The sequence below is a fragment of the Cnephaeus nilssonii genome, assembly GCF_951640355.1.
Source record: "Cnephaeus nilssonii genome assembly, chromosome: 17".
Lineage (NCBI taxonomy): Eukaryota > Metazoa > Chordata > Mammalia > Chiroptera > Vespertilionidae > Cnephaeus > Cnephaeus nilssonii.
The window spans coordinates 47,742,121-47,759,105 of record NC_137088.1 but is presented as its reverse complement, the minus strand read 5'-3'; the positions used below and the strand labels follow the sequence as shown (position 1 = coordinate 47,759,105).

Sequence of the window (16,985 nt, the reverse complement as noted above, 5' to 3'; positions counted from 1 at the left end):
ATGTCATAGCCAAACCCTTAGATTACAAAGGGAGAGGCTGTCAGAAGAAGGGAAAAAGCATAGATATAGGACACAACAGTAAGAATTATTCTAGACTTCTAAACAAAACTATACAAGCTAGAAGACAATGGAATGACATGCAGAGAGAAACACAGAAAAATGTCAACCTAGATTTCTATATCCAGTGAATATAGAATTGCTTCAAAAATGAACATTAAAAGACTAAGAGCTCATACCAGTTGATAACTGTATGATTCCAATAGGTAAATGGGAAGTCGGGCCTCCAGCACTTTCCATCCTAAAGCCCTCATCTCCATTCTTTCCTGCTCAGTGGAAAAACTCAGTTGCCCAGGGTCTCTTCTTGCTTGCTATCCAGCGTTCCTGCTTCTGAGCCCCAGCAGGGACCTGACCTCACAGTCCATTGCATTCCCCATCTGGGGCCCTCTAGCTCTTAAATGCAATCTTTAGTGATGTTTCTATGACCTCTTAAAACCTGTAGTTTCCTAGTGACACTGTTTTGTGCCATTTGTTATTTGTTATAAGTGTTTCATACTTACCATTTATTGGAAATGCAGTGGTTTCATTCCTAGAAAGAAAATGACATGTTCCCCTTTTTGCTGGAAAATTGAATGCTTGAAGTGTGTGTGTGTGTGTGTGTGTGTGTGTGTGTGTGTGTGTGTGTGTGTAGGCTAGAGGGGAGTAATATAGGAAATGATGGCGGGATTAGCACATTTCTAATCTTCTGGAAGCAGAAATATGAGTGTGATGACCTGAGGGAACTTATGACCAAGTGAGCATCTGTTCTGAGCCCCGTTTCAGTAAATCACATCGAGTAAGATTCTCACTGCTACTCCGATGTCCATTTACAGGTGGGAGACAGTTGTCAGCTGGAACCTAGGGGACTTTTGGGGAATACTCAGGTACATACTCAGGCACACTCCCCAAGGGCTGGGGAGAGGAAGGATTTCCACTTCAGGTTTTGAGCCTTGGGCAAGTTTCTTTCCCTTTTCCACGGAGAGAGGGGGAAGGAGGTACATTTGAGAGAGGGATGCAGAGGCACCCAGATTCACTCGGGTACCAGAGTCTTCACACTCGTTGTCTTGGCTCATGGTGGCAGACAAGTGTTCTGGCTGTGAGAATAGGGAGACCAACTCTTGTCCCAGTTACATGGTTCTTTGAAAAGAGCCTGGGCAAAGTGTGAGGCTTGCCTAGTAAAACCAAACAAGCGATGACTTGCATAACAATGGAAACAAGGTTGCTTTCCCACAAATCTAGTTCCAGGATGGGATCTCTGGGTGAACAGCGAGCCGCAGGTGTACAAGGACGCCATTCAAGGTAAAAGCAGGAGTTCAGAGGCCGCCTTTGCACCTGCTTGGATTTCAGATGAGATAAAGCCAGCAGCCCTGCTGAGTTGCAGTGCAAAAGCTTACACGGCTTCTTGAGAAAAGCAATTTATTTTAGATTATAGCACAGCGGCTATCATTTAAACTGCTAGGAATTGTAATTGAACTCAGAACCACCCCTCTCAGTGAACACAGGGTGCAGGAATAAGTTTACCCAGGCTGTTCTAAATAACACGGATGGCAGGCCTTCAAGACAGATGGGCATGGTGGCCCAAACGTCTCATCACTAGTGTCTTTTGAAAATCTTCCAACAAGGAGCCCATTAAAAAATACATTCTGGGACATATACTTAGCTGGCTATTTGAATACGCACTTGCTGTCCATTTTGGGGATATTAATATGAAACGGCTAGGTGGCAGCAATCTAGAGGAAATGAGAGAGCTTACAATTAGCACTAGGGGACGTTTTGTTCAATTTCCATCTTTCTCTGGGTCATGAAGGAACTCGCAGGGGGTTGTGTGTGGGGAGAATCCAGGATAGAGAAAAGAGTCCCTCTTGATAAGGGATCATCTTTGATTTGTTAATGAAGGGGATGTGCTTACCTCCCAGCCCCAGAATGTCATCCTGTCATTAAGTCCTAATGAAAGCATAATTGTTCTGTTGGGGGAAATGACGTGCTTCATTTCCGTACCTGCACTTGCTCCCTCTTTGTTATAAATAAATCCAGTTATGTGAAATCCACTCTTCCTCCGGAGTTGTCCAGACTCGGAGGACAACGCTGCATCTAGGCTCAGCTTTATTTATTTTTGTTTTTAGTGAAAGAGCTTGTCACAATGCCCTGCTCTTTTTATGACTTTCTTTTTTATTATTTGTTTTTATGAAAGCAATACCTGCACATAGTTTACAAATCAAATAGTCTTGAAACACTTATTGTGAAAAGTAACAGTTCCCAACTCCATCTTCCCCCTCTAGTTTTACTCCATAAATGCAGCTTCTGTAACCCATTCCTGGTTTGGTCTTCATATCTATAGTTAATATTTTATCCACTTTGTATCTTATCTACTGATTTTCTTCTATGAAAAGAGAAGGAGTTAGCTTACTTACACTCAACTTTTCACATTTCTTACCATATCATGACATTATTCCCAACTTCCATTGGTCTTACCACTTCTAAATTGTATTAAACCTCGCCTTATTGATCCATCAATCCAGTCAGTATCTTACCTCCTCGCCAGAGAAGAGATATGAGCTCTCAGACCCTTTTCTTTACCATTCTCTCCCTGCCCCTTTCATTCTCAGTCAGCTAGAACATTGTTTTTGCTTTGACAAGTTTAATTTACATTTGCTGTCACCACAGTGGTCTTTCTTTGTGATTTTACAAAATTGAAAATGATGAAAAGGATTTGCATAATTAGGACTTTACTAAGTTATTTACTGCAGACCCAAGTGGTTTCTATGGTTACAGTGTCACAACTCCTGTGACACACAAAGGAGATTGTGCCTAGAGTCAGGGTCAAATAGATTCTCTCCTCTTGTCATTTTGTCAAAAATCATCCCATCTTTTAGTGTGTGTGCTATATATGTCAAACTCTTTTTATAAAGTTATTTATTTATTTATGTTTAATTGGAATTCAGATGTCCTCTTGCTTTACCAGAGTGTGTACCTTCAAGTGTTTCAAGGCTCATGATGGCACTTTCTGTTCTTTGGGTCCTCCCGCTTTCTTGTAGATCTCCATTTCACTCGCATTTAGACAGGTTGTTCTCCAGAGGATGGATGGGGGTAACCTGAGATCCCCCATTGCTCTCCGAGTTGGGTTCACTGTCTGCTGGGTCCATTGGGCTTTCTCTTCTTAACTTGCTTTCAAATTTTGCTAGTAACTTTCCAAGAGTCCTTGCAAGTTTGTAATTTTTCGTTTTGTCCTAAAACATGATGGATAGTTTGGGAATAGACTTTTGCATTGGAAATAATTTTCGCTACTGTCTTTTAGCTTCCAACACTGCTGTTGATCAATCTGATGTCACTTGGATCCTTACTTTTTTATAGGTTATCCTCCCCGTTTTTGTGTTTTTTTTTGTTTTGTTTTGTTTTTTTTTAGTAGGCTTTCAGGAATTTCTCTTTTACCTTGGTTTTCTAACACCTCACAGTTAATTCTTCTTGGAACTGAGTAGATTCCTGTCTTAAAGATTCACACTCCCTTTATCTCTGGGAAGTTTACTAGTGTACTTTCTTTGATAATTTCCTCCACTCAGTTTCTGATTTCTCATTCTGAAACTCCAATTAGTCCTCCTGGGCCACTCATCTATCTACCTTATTTTTCTCGCATATTGTGTATTTAGGGTTTCGTCTAGGAAATTTCTCTAACTTTGCCATCAAACTTTCTATTGAATATTTTCTTGAAACAATCATGTAATTCCCAAGAGATCTTTCTTGTTATTTGGTCGTTCCTTTTGAATACAATTCTGTTTTTGTTTTGCCGTTACCAAATCTTCTCAAATCACTCTGGAAGACGTTGAATAAATTCCCTTTCAAAGTTTGTATCTTTTCCCTACATTGTCTTATTTCCTTGGTGTCATGTTTTCTATTATTTTGCTTACTCACTTTTTTTTTTCTTGTGGTGGGCATTCTTCCCAGGTCATCTGTGATTTGTGTGAAAGAACGAGGCAGAAGAAGGGCTGTTTGTGAGCCCTTCAACAGTGCATGGTCTTGTAAGTGGCCTGCTTGAAGGGTGGAAGTATAGACTGTGTGCATCATGTTGGGGGGAATTTCAGTTTGCCAGAGTGAGATTTCAATCCCCATGATAATTGCCCTGCTTATCCTCCAGACACTTTTTTTATTTCCTTGAACCCAGTGCTAGGCCAGTCCGCGTGGAGAGCCAGGAGGGAGGGCAGCCTATGTTATGTGTACTGACCTGCAATAATGCTCACCCACCTCTCCCATGCTCTGTTCCACTGGCCAACTCTGAGTCTGAGTCTTCCTGGACTCCTTTCAGGCAAGTCTGTTCGCTCCTTTGCTGAAATCCCCTTTTAGGTTGTGGTTTCCTTTGCTATGGTTCGTAAGTTAACAGGCTTCTATTGAAATCACGCATCTTCTAACGACTTCTTCCCTTTCTCTTTGTGCTTATGGGTTTACACCTTTGTACTCATTTGGTATCATTTCAGAAAGTACTGTGGGTGGGAAGGGAGGTAATGTTTGCCTGGTCCACCCATGTGAGCCAGAACACTTACTTTATAAAAAGAGAGTTTGTGATTTTCATATGTCACGTGCTGGAGAATACCTTGTAGCTCTTTATTTTATTTTCAACAATTTCATACTTGGAATCAGCTGTAACAGAAAGTTACACCAACATGTCATTAACTAGGTGGAGCCTACACAGCATATACTCAAAAACATGTGTTCTGCTATTTTATCTACATTTCTTGACTAGTCACGCCAGGAGTTTTTGTTTTCTTAGGCTTTAATGAATTTGGCAAGGTTATTATCTTGTTGAAAAGTTCCATTTTTACTTAATTTATTGAATAAAACATTATTAGATGTCTTGGATCAAATGTTTCCCTTCTTTATCAGTAGATAAATGGGCCAAGATCTCAAGACTTCTCCTATGCCCAAGAACATATACTATTCCATGTCAGAGAAATTCAAGTTAACACCGGTTTCTAAGTTAGCTATAAAATTAACAAATATTTAAAAATATGGTAATTACTGAAATGTACTCTAAAATGGACACTTTTATGCACTTTTGGTAGGAATAACAAAATTTGGTACCAACTTACAGTTATTTAAAAATATTTATAATATTTAACTTAGTGCTTCCACATTTTATAAATTGAAGTTAAGAGGCACTGGCCAGTTGGTTCAGTTGGTTGGAGTGTCATCCAGATACACGGGGCACACACAAGAATCAACCAATTAATGCTTAAATAAGTGAAACAAAAAATTGATATTTCTCTTCCTCCCTCTTTCTCTCTAAAATCAATCAATCAATAAAGAGGAAATTGAGCCTTGGGTGGTGTTGCTCAATGGTAAGAGTGTTGGCCTGCACACTGGAGGGTCCCAGGTTTGATTCCTGGTCCAGGGCATGTACCTGGATGGCAGGTTTGATCCTGATCTCCTCCCCCTAGTTGGGGCGTGTGCAGGAGGCAACCAATCAATGTGTCTCTCCCACATCAATGTTCTCTCTTGCTCTCTTTTCCTCTCTCTTTCTCCATCTCTCTCTTCCCTTCTCTCCCCTCTCTCTTCCACTCTCTCTAAAAATCAGTGGAAAAAATATCCTCACTCCTTGGGTGAGGATTAAAAAAAAGAAAGAAATTGAAATTAAGAAGATAATCAGAAATTAATATCACAGTTTATTTCTCAAAATGTTCATTAGAGCATTATGTATAATAGAAAAAACCTAAATGATGTGCATAAAGAAAAAAGTTAAAAATTTGGGACATATGTACTATGGGATATGGTATGGTTCATACATTAAAATGATGTTTGCCAAAATCGGTTTGGCTCAGTGGATAGAGCATCGGCCTGCGGACTAAAAGGTCCCGGGTTCGATTTCGGTCAAGAGCATGTACCTTGGTTGCAGGTACATCCCCAGTGGGGGGTGTGCAGCAGGCAGCTGATCGATGTTTCTCATCGATGTTTCTAACTCTATCCCTCTCCCTTCCTCTCTGTGAAAAAATCAATAAAATATATTTTAAAAAATAAAATGAAGTTTATAAATAATTTTTAATTAATTGTTAAACTATATTGGTGTAATGTAGGTGAAAAGAAAATCTAGAAATACTATGTGTATCAAGATCTCTACCATTCCAAAAGGAAGAAAGCTAGAAGGAACTGTTCTAAAAGTGTAACTGTGGTTGCCTTGTGTTTGTTGGGTTGTATGAGATGTTTTCTTTTTCTGCTTATTAATAAGTGCTGTATTTTCCAGGTGTTTTATAGTGACTATACTTGGTTTTGAAAGAAAAACACTTTAAATGATGTGCTTCTGAAAGTAAACCTTTTAGATGCGTCACCAAATAACCCATATGGCTCTTTCCCCTGAACTTTTTACCTCTTCTAGCACAGAATTGAGTAGATATGTTGGTGTGTGCAGTGTTTGCCATCATGGAACGTATCTTTCAATGCATCCAGAAAGCTAACTGGTGTGTCCTGTGAGATTGTGTGCTCTTTGCTCTGTGTTTACATCTCACAGCTGATTCCAAACTCTGATTTATGTCAACATCAGCTACAGAAATGTTCAGATTGTCTAGAAAGAGGAAACTACAGCAGCACCTGTGACTCGAGTGGAATGAGAGACACAGTGACAAACATGGGCTGGGAGTCGGACCCTGGCCTTCAATCCTGGCCGGTCACTGGGTGAAGGTCTCAGTTTTCTCTTGAGGAAACAGGTCATTGACCTGGATGATCTCAATTCTCTCCAGTTTGCTCAGACTCTGCAAACATCTCCCCGGCAGAGACCAGGTGAAACTAAGATACAGAAATGACTGTGCGAGAAGCAGGTGCTCCCATAGTACATTTCTTTGGCAATATCTGTGCTTTTAGAGAGAAACTGGCTTGTGAAGTAGCAGTTTGCATGCCCATTTGAAGACAAGAACACAGAGGCACTGCCAGGCCCCGTGTGGAAGGCCCTGTTCCCAAGGTTTCAGGCTGGATTTTGGGGCTGAAAGGCACGTTATCTGCTCGCAGAAGCACAGCGTGGACTGAGTTTTTTGATCCACAGAACATAAAGGTAGGTGGACACATGATTCACCGCGAGCATTTGTTTCTTCTCCCCACTCAAATGTGCCAGGCAGTGGCGTTCTGTGTAGAAACCGAGGCCGTTTCGGGACAGGCCTTGGAGCTCGTGCTGGGGATGCCTCCTGGGCCTGGAGGCCTCTGCTCTTTCCAGGCATTGCTGCTCCCCCTCCTGCCCATCCTACTTTCAAAAGGGTCCAAAATACAAATCGCTGTCTTTTTTTCACCTTGTAAAAGGAATACCAGCCCATTTAATAAGATTAAAATTAAAAATCCAACAGTCACAGAAAAAGTATTTTAAAAAAGTAAATATCACTTATCATACCACACAGCAATAACCTTGGTTAACATGTGATGGCATTTTCTCCCAGACTCTGTTTTGTGCATGTGTACACACACACACACACACACACACACAATCTATACATCCAATAATACTGCTGTGTATTTTTATCTTGCTATTTGCCATGGCTAAAGAATTTACATCATCACCTACACTTCTAGCATAGTGTTACGCTGGGTGGGTGAAGTATCGTTTACTTCAATCATCCACGTTGATAGACTTTTAGTTTGCTTTCAACTTTGGCTCTCAGAAGCAGAGCTTCAGTGAAAAACCTTGTATGCATATCTTTGTACCATTGTTCTATTGCTTCTCAAGCAGAATTTTATGAAAATGGAATTTCCGTGTCAAAAATGTATATGTGTGTATGTCTTTGTGTGGGTGTGTATAATACACACATTTGCCTATACAGTGCTAACCTGTCCTTCAGAAAGGCTGGCCACTGTGGACCTCTACCCCATCCCCACAGCTTTATTCCTCCACACTCCCTCTCGTCAATGTTCTGTATTTATTTGTTTTGCTTTAGGATTCCCCAAACACTGGGCTCCTGGCTACTCCCCACCTTTTGATCTGGTGCACTAGGCCAGGGTGATAAAATACCATGCACAATTATTCTTAAGCCTACACAATTGATTTTCCTGAGTTTTAAGCTGGCATCATGAGTTGTTAACCTTGTTAGAAAAATACAAGTTCAATTTATGATTCCCTTACCCAGATAATTGGGCTCTAATTTTAAATCCTGAGCCAATTGACTTGCACTATATTGCATTATAACATAACAGAAGTTCAGTGAGTCCAGGTGATGTATGAATGTGAGTCTACAATCATGTAATACGTTATTTTCAGTTATTTGACAAATGATACCTAGATTGACATCAACCTGTTGTGGTTCCCTCTGCCTGCTCGTATTCTGCCTCTCTCTCTCCTCTTTCCTCTCCCTGTTTCTTTCTCTTTTCATTCCTAACCTTGCAAGACTTAGGAGTGACGCATTTCAGAAATACAAACCCTTTATATTAGTTATGATGAAGGACATTTCATGTCTCCGCCCTCCACACAAACTCTGACTAACATTTCATTTCAACCTGCAGCATATTTCTGATGGGTCATGATTGGTGCATTGCTTCTTATTGCTGTGAAGCCACCAGTTATGTAAATTGCTTTCTTGCTGCCTGACAGTTTCTCCAGGAGAGCCCTTCGGAGGACTCATACTGACTGCCTTTTCCGTGAGGTCCCACCATAGGCACTTTTTAAAAAGTATTTTTATTTTTAGAGAGAGGGAGAGAGAGATAGAAACATTGATGAGAGAGAAACACATCTACATTGATCCACTGCCTCCTGCACATCCCCTGCTGGTGATCGAGCCATAGGCACTTTTAATTAGGCCCATTTTCCTCATTTCCGGCCTCCTTTGCCATACTTTCCCCACTGTATTTATTTTTAGCTGGTTGTATTTTATTTATTTCTACAAAATATGTCAAATTATTTTTGGAACATGGCTTGGATATAAATTAATAACACATACTTGCTGGAGTCAGTTTCTGGAAACTTGAGTTACCCAGCAATCAAAGGCAGTTAATTAGAACCTATATCTCAAACTTTTCCTTCCTTTGGCAAGCCCTTGTTATTTTGAGTAAGAGACTATCCTAAGCGAGGTTCTGAGCATTTGCCAGGGGGTTAAGGGGCAGAAGGAGAGGGAAAAGGGAAAGGTGGGTGGTGGAAAGAGCCCTGGATGGAGGGGCTGGAGGACTGGAGTCTAGTCTCATTCTTTCTGGGCCTCGGGAGGGTCACCTCACATCTCCAAATCTCACTTCCCTCATTTGCACCCTGTGCTCCTCAGTGCTGCGGCCCTTCTGCATAAGGAGTTTCTATCTGAAGGCTCTCACTTTGGACACAATTCCAGCCTCTGGCCCACTCTCACCTTGTTGGTGCTGCCTTAATCCCCATCCTTCCTAAAACAAGCGACATTACCTGCTGTGGAGCGTAAAGATCACTCCGGTATGGATGGCTATTCCGAAAGAAATATTTCTGCCTCATTCTGCAGAAAATGAAGATGGTGGACACTTGCTTGCCTTTCCACAGGGGAAGTTTTCCTGGGTGTTCATTGCTGAAGGGATATTTCTATGGGGGACCATGTGGGTTATCAGAGAAAGCTGTGAGGTGGCAGAGGGAAGCTGCTGGGAAAATCAGTGTCGCCAGAGCGCTGGCTACCTCTAGGCCACTTCGTGAGCACCTGCAATCCTGGGCTATTTTAAAAGTAAACCGGAGCATCGGAATTGAAGGATGATAACATTGCAGGCTTTGCTATGTATGCGGTGGGTTACTTGAGGAATGCACATTTCTCTCTTCTTTTCTTTTCCTGGTAAGTTGTTTGGTGTTTTGATTTGAATTAAAGCCAAGTGAACAGAGTGAAATTATCGATTATTTTATATGTTTTCTTCTCACCTTTGCCCTTATAGCTTTAATCACTCTTAGTAATTACATAGTTTCACCCCTTCCCCTCTACACACACCTTCTAAGATCATTGGTGAGGTTCTTTTCCTTTAAAAAAGCTGAATATTTTTTCTGATTTTATTTTTTCTAACTCCCTCTAGGTTAAAGAAAATTTTCCCCCAAAAAAAGATAATCAGTCCTATTTTATAAAGTTCTATTATAGAAATTTTAAAATGTACCCCTTGGCTGATTAATCCAGTCATTATAGATCCTTGAGCATAATAGTGAGCATAATAGATGAAAAAAATTTATATGGAACTGAATCTGCAAGTGTCTTATCTTTTATTATGAATAGATCTCTACTGTTTTACTTTTTGACAGCCCATGATAAAAGATGATGATTATACAGCTGACTTAAATAATAGTGAATTATTTTTTTTAAATGTGGGCAATTTACAGAATTCTCTCTGATGGATGTGGACAGAACTAACTAGATTTAATACCGCTTTTCTCACTTCGTTATTAAAAAGTATATAAAATACACATATATGATTTTTGCATTCTTTGCCCTATATTATTTGTTAACTTAGGTTATAAACATTGGAAGTTATCTGTTTATTTAATTGCAAATACTAGTAGGTAGCTTTCTTAAAATACAACTCTGAGCCAATTGTAAAAAGCATATTTTAAAACCATTCCATTAAAAACAATGATTCGGATTGGAAAAGCTTTTTCTGACCATCTGGACTGTTGCAAAAGGTGAACAATCTAGGGCACTCTCAAAAATCTTGCCAATAGCTAGTAATTTAAGAGTAATTCAGTGTGCAAGGAATAAGTTGAAAGGCTATTTGAAGTCCGCAGTTTTTCAAGCAGGTTTAATTTTTTCTAGTCTGGGAACATGAATAGGAAAACTCTCAAGGTAAGCTTTGGTTGTAGACTAGTGCTGACCACCATCCACTCAGCAGTGATCAGGGAGAGCCAGAGATTATTGTCGGGTTAGGGAGGACTAGCCCAGTGGTCGGCAAACTCATTAGTCAACAGAGCCAAATAATAACAGTACAACGATTGGAATTTCTTTTGAGAGCCAAATTTTTTAAATTTAAACTTCTTCTTCTAACACCACTTCAAAATAGACTCTCCCAGGCCGTGGTATTTTGTGGAAGAGCCACATGTGGCTCGTGAGCCGCAGTTTGCCGACCACGGGGCTAGGCATTTATATCAGTCTTAACTATTAGAAGTTGTGATAGAAAGTGCATATAAAATATCACACGCACACATAGATCCCTGTGGCGTGGAGGGCACAGGATGTTAGAATCCTGCCTGTTTTCAGAGGCACCTTTACATATAGTTATCAAAGGACCAACTGTCCTATGAGTAGAAGGCCATGATCCTGCTCCAGGGCTTTTGAATATATGAGGCGGTGGGTGGTTGGAGAAGTTTCTTTGGAGAGGGTTGTGCTCATGTACTGAGTTGTCACCACCGCTTGAGAGAAACAGTGATTAGTATCATCTTGTATCCTCAAGCCTAGAGAGGGGTCATCAAGAAGACTAATCAGAGAGCTCTGAATTGTGTTTTTTGTACTTGGAGGACCCAGAGGCCTGATGCCTGAAGCAGCCTGAGAAAGTTCGAGTAGCTCATGTGTCAAGATCTGACAGCCTAGGAGATCTGGGAGGTGAGGCAAAGCTAGGCTGGCCATCTGCACGCGTGGCAGGATGGGTGTGCAGCGGTGGAACTGGCCTGTGCTCCCAGTCTGTCAGGGCATGAGATGTGTGAGTGTTTCCTCGGGACCAGATCTGGACTCTGTAGAGGAGGGAGCCAATGAAAGGTTATTTTAAATCTCACCCAACATGCTAACTGAAGGGGTCACAGGACAGCAACGTATGAGACCAAGGCAGATTTCTAGATTCCTTGGAACTCGGGAAGGGGCTCACTAAGAACAACCCAGAAAAGAATTCAGGCCTGGTGAACTGAGAGGAGTTCTGAGAGGAGGCCAGCAGGGAACTTCTGCAGAGTCCATGAAAACCCCCAAGAGAGTTCATCTGAGCTCTGACTTTTTGCCAGACTCCTAGATACACACCCATACACGTGGCTTCTAGATACATAAGCGTACAGTAATGCTCAGAGAGGACAGACCCAACTTATAACAGAAGCAGCATAAAGAAGAGCTCTCATGTCCCTTAGCTTCTTCAACTAGGAAAGTCAAAACATTAGCTAGTAAAGTGAGGGGCAGCAAGGGGGTGTGGAGGAGAAGGGCAAATCACCACAGCTATCAGCCTGTCACAAGCTTCCAGTCTGAAGAAGGGCCAGGCTGCAAAGGCGAGAATCAATGTAAAGGCAAAGACAAAAGTTTGATTGGCTGTTATTCAGTACTAGTAGCCCTGCGCACAAATCTGTGTGCCAGTAGCTCGCCAGTAGCTCGCTGCCACCCTCCAGTAGCTCTCCACCTGCTGCCCTGCCGTCCTGTAGCTCCCCACACCATAGCTTGCTGCCCTGCCCTCTCCTGTAGCTCTCCCAGCCCCTCTCCCCCCCATAGCTTGCTTCCCTGGCCCCTCCTGTAGCTCTCCACTGCCTGCTTGTAGTTCGCTACCCCACCCTCCTTCAGATCCGTGATCCAGTCGTTAAGTGATCGGTCATTAAGCCTCATGGCGTAATGGATAATTAGCATATTCCTCTCTTATTATATAGGATGTTTATTTTACTCATACTATTTTCTCTCATGTTAAGATTTAAAGTAATCAGAAAACAAAACCATTTACTGGGGGTGGAGGCAGACAACTATGAAGAAAGAGGGAGGGATACAGTGGGGCTGTCAGAGGGCAAGAATGCTGACCTCTCTTTCTCAATCTTGTAGGGTGCATGCATTCTAGAACATTGTTCCTCCAGGATAGCATTTCCTAAAATGTGATCAATAGGATTGTAAGAAGAATTATTTTAAATAAAACTGGTTCTTAGTGAAATATGTTTTGGAAATATATGTCCATTTATCAAGCTATATTTACCTAGGACTTCTCAAACTCTTGAGTGTAATTGCAAATTTCCGCAGTGCATTTATAGCACGTGGCATTGTTCAGATGTGTTTGACCACAAAGCATTGTTTAGGTGAGGGCCATGCTTCAGAAACATACCTTTCAGAGCCCTGTTGGACTCATGAATAGAGAGAGACAGAATATGGATTCTAAGTCTTAAGATATCAGATAATTAGAAAGGATTATTTACAGAGGCAAGGAAATGCATTCAGCCAGTCGTTTGGAGTATGTACTGAAGATACTATTACCATTGATGTGTAATGAATGAAGATGTGAAAGGATCGAGGTTGTCACTGTTGATTTTGTGGCTGAGGAAAACAGGGATTTCTAAAAATCTGACTGCAGGGCTATTAGTATATATGCCCAGCATATACATGGATAGAGGAATGCAAGTGGCTTGGTTTTATTTACACACTTTTTTGCATTTGTGTGATCCTATATCTAGGAGTTAGCTCGGTACAGTTAGGATGATTTTGCCAAGTGTTTGCCACTTCAGCATTTATTTAATAAATAATTAATATCTTCTGGTGCATTTTATCTTGGATGACTTGGAAACACTTACTGTGTGAACTCCAAATCTGTTCTTGCATGAAAATGGTCCAAATACAACTGGAATTTTGGGTGAGTTTTAATTTACTTTAAAAAGTGACTGTTCAGGCCCTAGCTGGTTTTGCTCAGTGGATACAGCTTTGGCCTGCTGACTGAAGGGTCCCGGGTTTGATTCTGGTCAAAGGCACATGCCTGGATTGTAGGCTCAATCCCCAGTAGGGGGTGTGCAGGAGGCAGCTGATCAATAATTCTCTCTGATCATTAATGTTTCTATCTTTTTCTCTCCCTTCCTCTCTGAAATTATATATATATATATATATATATATATATATATATATATATATATATATATCATGTGGTTAATTTATTTTTTTCTGGAGTGCCTATAAGTAATTTCTTAGATCAGCAGTTATACAAAGTATGGACTATAGCATTGAATTGGATATATATGAATCTTAAGCATAATTTGTACATTGTTTTTTAAAACTCTCACTAAATATTATTTTCTTATAAGGGATACTAGCGTTCCCGTTGCAGGAAAAATCCTGCAATAGGGTTTCCTGCTGCACTCTACCCCTCCCCGCCTCCGCTCCTCCCTTGTCCCCCGGCCCGCCTTCTCTGCCAGCCCGCCCAGCCTCCGCTCTTCCCTTATCCCCCGGCCCCGCCTCCGCTCCTCCCTTCTCCTCCCCCCGGCTTGCTTGCTTCTCCAAAGCTTTGCTCCCTTCAGCATTTCTTGGCTTCTTTCTACGCTGTCTTGATATGCAAATTAGCCACCATCTTTGTTGGGGTAATTTGCATACTCGTCCTGATTGGTTGGCGGATGTGGCTTGGTTGGTGGGTGTGGCTTGGGTGTAGTGAAGGTGCGGTCAATTTGCATATTTGTCTATTATAAGGTAGGATAAGGAAAAAGGAGGGGAGAACTATTAGATAATTGAGAGTTCTCAGTAATTTAAACCTCAGGGAAAAAACAGCAATATTGTATTATATATTTAAAAAAACAAACTCTGACGATCCCTTGAATGAAAAACAACAACATTTGGTTGCAGTGAAGACTCTTTCCCTCAACAATAATTGGGCACGTCCTATGAGCCAGATAGTACAGGAGGCCCTGGAAATGCACTGGCACAAAGACACACATGGTTCTTGTCACATGAGCTAACCCTGCAGCAGGTAGACAGACACTATCTGATGGACACACCAAAATATGGGAAGGTGCTTCCATGAAGGGAGGCTCCAGGTGCTACGGAAGGGTGCCTTTAGGGCCTTTGACCTCATTGGAGAAGTTGGAAAAGCTTCCCTTGGCAAGTGAGCACTGAGCTGAGGTGGGAGCAGGAGTTAACATGAGTAGGAGGGAGAAGGAAAGCACGTTAAGGGCATAGGAAGCAGCACATGCAAAGCCCAAGGTGGGAAGAAGCAGAGTTAGCATCACCAGCCTAGACCGGGCCCCATACCCCTAAAGAGTGGTGGAAGATGCCCATGGGAAGGCAGGCAAAGGCCAGTCCAGGGGGCCCTGATAGGTCAGGAGAAGGGTTCCCCCTCAGCCTCAGATGAGTCAGGAGAAGGGTTCCCCGCAGCCTCACAGGGCGATGCTCCTCCCCTCCTTTCCTTGGAGTTGTGTTTCTACCTTTGGTGACTTTGCTCTGAATTCTCTTGGTTAAAGCCCCATGGAAAACAGAATCCATTTCTCTACTTTTCTGTCCATTTCATTTGGAAATGTTTACTGAGGAAGAAAAGGTGTGTGTGTGTGTGTGTGTGTGTGTGTGTGTGTGTGTGTGTGTGTTTTAAGGTTCAATTCTGAGCAGGAGCAGCACCTAACCTGTGCTGTGTGTGTGTATTGGGGAACAGTATTCGAGCGCTCACTGTTCTCATGCTTCCTGTTAAATGCTTAGAAATAGTCAGTCCCATTTTCCAGGGGTCCTCAAACATTTTAAACAGGGGGCCAGTTCACTGTCCCTCAGACCGTTGGAGGTCCGGACTATAGTTTAAAAAAAACTATGAACAAATTCCTATGCACACTGCACATATCTTATTTTGAAGTAAAAAAAACAAAATGGCAAAAACACCTGCCTGTGGCCCGTGGGCCTTGGTTTGAGGAGGCCTGCATTTTAACTAAGGATCTTAAGCCATTGGTCCAGCTGAATTTGAGATTTTTACCAAGTGCGTATCAGTTCTCTTTGCAGATTTGAAGACCTTCTGTATGCCTGTGGGGTGTGAATTTTCCCTTGGGGAGTGTGCTGGTTGTTTTCCACCCCCTACCTCTCTAGTCTATTGTTAGTTGACTTAGGAGACTGACTGTATGTACTGCATCATCTGGGCTCCTGTGACTGTGGCTTCCAGTTTGGTTTGGTCAATGGAGATCCTGGGAAGAGATCAGGGGATGGGAGGAGAGAGAGGTAGGGTGGTATTTATTCTCTCTGCAGCTGCACTTTCTCATCCTATTTCTTGGAATATCTGTGTCACTCCAGGGCTCCAGCTCCTAGTAGAACCCCACCCCCACCCAGCCCTTATCTTACCAGGCTCTGGTAGCACATTCCCTGCCTTTGCTCTTTTAGGCCTAGGGTAATCAAAGCAACCTCCTGCTGGTAGTTCCCAGTGTAGGGTTACAGCATCCATAACTTTAACCCTACCTGCATCTCTTGAAAGTAGTTCCTTCATTTAATTCTCTTCAAAGTTGCAGATGAATGTGACTGCTTCCTGCTGGGATTCCAGCTGATACCTTCAGAATCTGTTGCCTCCTGCCTGTTTTATCCCCCCTTCCAATACCTGGGTCTTCAGATTGAGGTAACTGGAGACAGAAGAATGATGGTGAAGTCCCTTGGATAATATGAGCTCACTTTCCTCACCTTGGGCTCAAAATAGATTAGTTTCCGGAGGAAGGAAGGGCACTCTTTGTCACCGTATATCTGCTGGGCTGTCATTCAGCACCTAATTGGACTCTTAAATTTCATTCTATTCCTGCTTGTCATGTTTCCAGGCTCCTGAGAAATTTCTTGCCACTTGTGTTCTGAAGCAGGACATTTTGATGCTGTGAATATTTTGATCTTCAGAATGCAAAGAATAGGATTTAGGAAATTGGCACAATTAACCTTTTCATACCCTCTCTGGACCTCACCTTAAAATTTAATTCTTTTATAAAAATGAAAATATTCTTATATATAAAAAGTTAAGGGAATAATATAATGAAGCCTCTCATCCAACTTTCATGATGATCAACACCCTATCCTCTTGCATACATGCTTTTTTTTCTGTAATATTTTATAATGAAACCTATTCATCATATTATTTCACTTATAAATACTTTGTATGTTTCTTTAACAGATAGGACTTTAAAAGTAATTAAAGTACACATACAATGAAATGATCAATGATGCTTTAATATCTAATAAATAGTCCATGTTCAATTTCCTCCATTCCCTCAAAAATTCTTTTCAGTTGCATTTTTCAAATCAAAGCCACATAATGTTCACATATTGCATTTGGTTGTTATGTCTCTTACGTTTCTTTTAATTTCTAATAGACCTTCACTTTTAATTGTTTTACTGAACTGTAGCAAAAATACAGAGGAAGAACAC

The 16,985-nt window shown here is 41.5% G+C and overlaps 1 protein-coding gene across 8 annotated transcripts in view; it reads left to right on the top strand.

Annotated features, from left to right (window-relative positions):
• The window catches only part of FHIT (fragile histidine triad diadenosine triphosphatase), a 1,334,508-nt gene that overhangs the window by 489,422 nt on the left and 828,101 nt on the right, over positions 1–16,985 (top strand). The gene's annotated exons all lie outside the window — the stretch shown is intronic.